The following is a 5850-nucleotide window of genomic DNA, read 5'->3' on the forward strand; positions in this document are numbered from 1 at the left end:
TGAAACAGAGTGAGTGGTGATGATAGATCCAAAGAGACACAGACAGAGACAGCCTGGCACACACACTGTCTCAGGAGTGTGATTAATATGTAAGTTAAAGTACGACGGCTGTAGATATAAGTCTCTAGCTCTCTATACCCACATGTGTTTTTACTATGGTGGCCTTAAGAGCTGAACACACTGCAACTAAAGAAAATACATGCAAACGAGGAAAACATTTTCACAAATAACATGTGTTAGGCATCAAGAAATAAACTGTAAATATAGAAAACAAAAGCAAATACAGAAACTCAGACAACACAAACCAATTGCATGACACTAGTTGCACACAACAAAACAGGTCTAAGTTATAAATGTTTCCACCGGGACACTAAAACTCATGAAGCTGCTCTCTCTATTGACATTTACTTCATGATTTGATAGTTTAAGGTCCCACAAAAAGTGATGGGAAGCGTATATATGCACAGCTCTTTATAGAAGGTGAGGTGGTTACAGATAAACTCTTGTAAAACTGGAAAAATACTGTTAAAAAGACTTAAACCTGACCTTTGTTTTGTCTACGTTGTGACTGAAATACATGCAACATGGACATGACGCATCAAGTGTGATGAAGTGGGTTTTTTTTTAACCAACCCTCTTTGAGACTATGTTAGTCGCAAAATGTGCAAAAAATTGTCCTATCTAGAGTCTTTCCAGTGTTTGTTTGTTCATTCTGAGCTACTATAGTATGTGGTGGTTCTACATGACAGACTCCACGAATGACTGTTGATCTAAAAGGCTCATTCTGAGGCCTGATTCATACCAAATGCAGTATAAGCATAAGAATGCAGGTTTACTCATCCATCTGAATTGAGGTATTGCGTTTTGGCTGCAGCGTGAAGACCAGGGTATGCTGAAAGAAAACAACAGCAACAACACAGAAGCCTGCGGCAAAGAAATTGAGCCAGATTCAACTTTTGGAGAAACGGCACCTGATATCACATTCACTGCCAAACCGAAGACAGATTGTATGTATTATGATACTCTCCCAATTGTGTCCTCGCTTGGTTTATTTCATGTACCTAGCTTCTGCATCTGTGTTTGTTTGCAGTCTATGCTGTTAAATAGTAGCACCATTTCACAGTCTCTGGAGACACACACAGTAGTGATCGAGTGACATAGACAGTGAATAAGAATGAGGGAGTGCCAATATCGATAAGGACGGTGAATCAAAGAAATAAAGTTTTCTGATTGTTTCAAAGTAAGAGTACTTGGTTATCTTGATATGTGTTCTTTTCTTCATTTGCCTTTTTCTTAAGCTGCTCTGCAATAGAGCTTTACTGCATGCATCATTGCATTTAACTGTTAACGTAAAAGTGTGAACAGCAAAATAACATTTTAAAATCTCTTTGCACAACATCGTTTCACTCTCACTCCTGTTTAACTGACAGATGTTATTTGGATGATGAAGGAAACAGACGATAGTTCAGCAACAAAGAGACTGTTGGGAATTCACGTTGTGTGACAGGTGACAGCCTGGCTTGTTTAAAACCTGAACATCTCTGACCTGACCAGTCAATCAAAAACACCATTTCAGTGTCCTCAGGGTTTTTCTTAAAACAATAGGGGATATACGACGTCATTGCTGCTAATGCTGTCTTCTCATGTTAGCTGTCAATCAAAACATCTTTAATCCACCAAAGGCTAAAATATGTGACCCCCTGCATGACCCCGATGGTTGACTGAGTGACTGTCAAGGTAATAGGTTAGTTTCCAATCCCATCAGCAGAGAAAAAGCAGTTGTGTGACCCTCCTCCAAGATTTAGGAGGTAATTTAAGGATTGAGACAGGCAGCCAGTACTCCACTGCTGCAATTGACAGGAGAGTTGTTATCGATGCAGAAGGCAGAGGGGATGAGGAGTGAATTCCTGACTGAAAGAGCTTCAGAGCACTTTGGTATGTTAAGAGCAAAGACTCGCAGGAGCCACAACACATCAGAGTCTGTGTACAATACAACAAGCTTCACTGAACACGAAATACAATATGTGAACCTGATCATAACATCTGCAGAGCTGGATCATAGCTTATTGACCTCATTCACAAGGCAGAACGCCCGAGTTCTGATTGCTTCTATAAAAAAAAGCAGCTTTGTTGGATTTCTTGTTAATTCATCAAATGAGGCAATTCAAGACAAGCAAGCCTCTTTTTAAAGGAATGGTTTAACATTTTGGAGTGGGATGAGATCATTAAACAGTATTATAGATGCCACACCTTTGTTTTACATCTGATGGTGATGTGATGTGTGATGAGATTGTCATGTTCCACTAATAGAGTAAGAAGATAATAATCTAGAGGCCTTCGGCGAATCAAAACTTAAACAAACAGCAGCCATTTCCATCAATGTGTTTTAAGGTGGTTTGGGCCTTTTTCAAAAAAGAGTTGAAATGCTCTAAATGGGAAACTTTTTTTTTTAACATGTTCTGATATAGCAGACATGTAATTCACATGACTGATCAGCTATTTCTGCTACGAGTCTCCTCGTTGCTCCGATGGCTCTACGCTGCATTCACATGGATTCATCCAGACGGTAAGACAGCAAACCGGATATCATTTTAGTGGATGAAAGCAGGTCGGTAAAACTAGATGGAGAATACCATTAGGGGTAACGTTACGTAGCTCCACTTTCTGTCTAAAGTGAAAATATTTAAACTTTTTGGCAAGAATAAGCCTTTTAACTACATCACCTTATTGCACCACCTTTTGGTTTTCCAACTGGAGAATTGGTGCAACCCACTGCTGATCTCATGAACCAAGAACCAATATTTGCATAACGATAGTGGATGGAAATTATTTGCATTTACATTACTTGCTCGAAATTCTGTTCAAATTTGCAATGCATTTGCATGGAAATACAGCCACTGGCTGTATTTTCCACATACATATTAATAGTAATTTCAGTATTATTAGTAAGATATACATACATTTTGAATAGATTACTATTAATTTTACAGGTTAAATATCAGCTCAGAATTTAAATAGCTCAAACAACTTTAAATAGCCTATAAATCAAGTTACATTACAGAAAACACAAGTCATAATCTATATTCAATCTATGAGGTGATAGGGTTCTTAGACAGTGAATCTGATATTGTTCCCTCTTGGAAAGTGAAACAAGTTACCTCCTCTTGGTGGAAGTGATACTTTCCCAGGCTCAATACAGTATCTTAGAGAGAAAATAGCTGATTAATTGACTTATTGAATTCAACAAAATAGTCTGCTACTGGATAATTCATGTTTTTGTATCAAATAGTTCTTCTGAGTTCAGCAATTTGGAATCTTTTACCCCAAGGGCAAATAATAAGATAAATAAATCACTGAGTTATGGTGACATTAAGTAATTCCTTTTATATGGATCTCTTTACCTGTGTGAGGATAACTACAACAACCACAGCAGCAGTCGCCCTCAGAAATAGGTACTAGCTTATACTAAATGAGGAGAAGGTAAATATCAGTGCTGATCTCTCAGGCTTTTATCTTTCCTATATCCCATCATGAAAGGTCTTTCTTTGAATATATCACTGAGTTGACAATCAGATTCAGGTATTTGCCAGTTTATAAGGTTAGGGTTCCACTTATAATTCCCTTTATCTGTCCCTCACCCTCAGAATACTCTCTAATCTGTCTTTTATTTTAGTAACGGCATCATTTAGGACAGATCCTCATTGTTGAAGCGTGTTTTTCATTTCCTTCATGTTCCTGTTAAAATAATACGTTTTCTGCCAAGAACAGTTGAATCTACAAAAGGAAGACTATTTCTAAACAGTAACAGCGTCTGTCCTTAGCAGTGGGTTTTCTGAACAGATCTGTCGGCTATACTGTACAAGTGATCATTCTCTCTAGTGATCCATAAATCTAGAAAATTGATTGATTGAAACTTTGTCATAGTAAATGGCATAAATGTCCAAGTGTTAAAGTTATATTCCTCCTAATTTCCCAATGTAAAGACTGTACATTGCTTACAATATAACATAAATAAAAACAAATCAACATAAATAGCTGCTAACCTCATTTACCCCCCTAACCCTAACCCTAACCCACCCCCATAAACTTGGGCTAACCCAGTGACATCACTAATGATGTCACCCAGCCTATAAATACAGGAAGTAGTTGAAGATGTTCTCCTTTGGTCTCTGGAGCAACAGGTGGATATGGTGAGTGACAAATGAAAGAAAAGAAACCAAAGAAAGAAAATGAACCATTACAACAATATTTAAATTTAAACACTGTACCTGTTTTTGACTTTAACCAGGAATGTAAGCATAATGCAAAACACAAACAAACAGTCTGTACCTGCATTCTACTGGTCAATGATGTAACCATGGCTAAACGAACATTTAACAAGCTCGGTCAAATTAGATCAGTGTGGTAGACCTGAGAGACAAATGACGTGTTCCCAACCACTTTTGAGTTCAAAAACACTCCTAAAAGCACATGTCAAGTTTATTTATGAACACACATGTTGTTTACAAATATATATATTATATATTTTTGGATGTATTCACTCCTCTTTATAAGTTTATAACAGCAAGGCTGAACCAAAATTTTGAGGTTGTGGGGCGTGAAAAACAAGCTGAACGACCCCTGTAACTGTGTTTCTCCACAGAACTATGAGCGCTGTCACTTAATTGAAGATGTTTCTCCACAGAACTATGAGCGCTGTCACTTAATTGAAGATGTTTGATCATAATAATTTAAATAAATTATGAGAAACTGTTCCCTGAGTGAAAGTTTCTCTAAATTTATAGTTTTTAACATGTATTTGAATTATATTTGACTTGCTGCATCTGCTGCTGCTGCCAGTCATACGTGATGTGAAAATAGACATACCATACATTATAGTGTAGGACTTTCAGTTTGCAAACAGTATCTTTATGCAGCTAAATTCTTAGCTTATACTTAACGAATGATAAATGTTTAGTTAGCAAGCTGAACTGAAGGTTCAGCCGTGTTTCAGTTCGAGGACTTCGCAGTCTGAGCTTCAATCAAGCACTGAACGTTTCTGCGAGCAAATATTTCAACCAAATTTGTTTTAATGAACAGATCTTTAGTGATTCAACACACTGAAAAGAACTGCTCTTCCTACGAGCTGAGGGGAACTGCAGGGTGGGGGTGATAATTATTTTTTCCATCGTTAATATAAAATGTTGATTAGTGCAGGTTTTTAGTGAATTAGATGGCACATTAAACCAAATGATACAATCAGTGATAAATAATAAAATCAGTGAGTGTAAAATTAAAACACTTAATTACACCTATTGTATTCATTTGACTTTTTCCCCCCCATCTTTTTAGAAATTCAAAGGACCTCCATCCTTTACAGAAGAGGTTCTGGAAAGTTTGGCTTCACTGGACACTTGAAAGAAGTACATTGTTTTGTACGTAAGTCACTTTTCTGTTTTCACTCTAAAAAGTTACAGCAGGACAAGCCTTAGAGGTCGAGCTATGTGCTGTAAGTCGATGGAGAGAACGGGAATATTCAAATGGACATGCATCCCTGCACAGATTTCGTCATACTTGGCATTTGTGGGATCAAAATTTAAAGGCAATCTCCAAACTGTCTTCATAAAATCCCATTGACGTCGTGTGACGTAGCATGCTGTGGGTTTGTTTACCCTTTTGCACCTGTGGCTTAGTCATTTTAATTGCATCCATTGATGGCTCTCTTTTCCTGCTTCTCCAGAAATGAGTTAAGAGTTTAATTAGTCTTCCGTGACCCTCATCAGAGCCAGTCTACCTCAATAACACTCGCCTCAATCAAAGAGAACAATAAGCACATGCAGGTGCACACAAATGCAAATGGTGGGCCCCTTT

This window comes from Larimichthys crocea, chromosome III (assembly GCF_000972845.2).
Source record: "Larimichthys crocea isolate SSNF chromosome III, L_crocea_2.0, whole genome shotgun sequence".
Taxonomy (NCBI): domain Eukaryota; kingdom Metazoa; phylum Chordata; class Actinopteri; family Sciaenidae; genus Larimichthys; species Larimichthys crocea.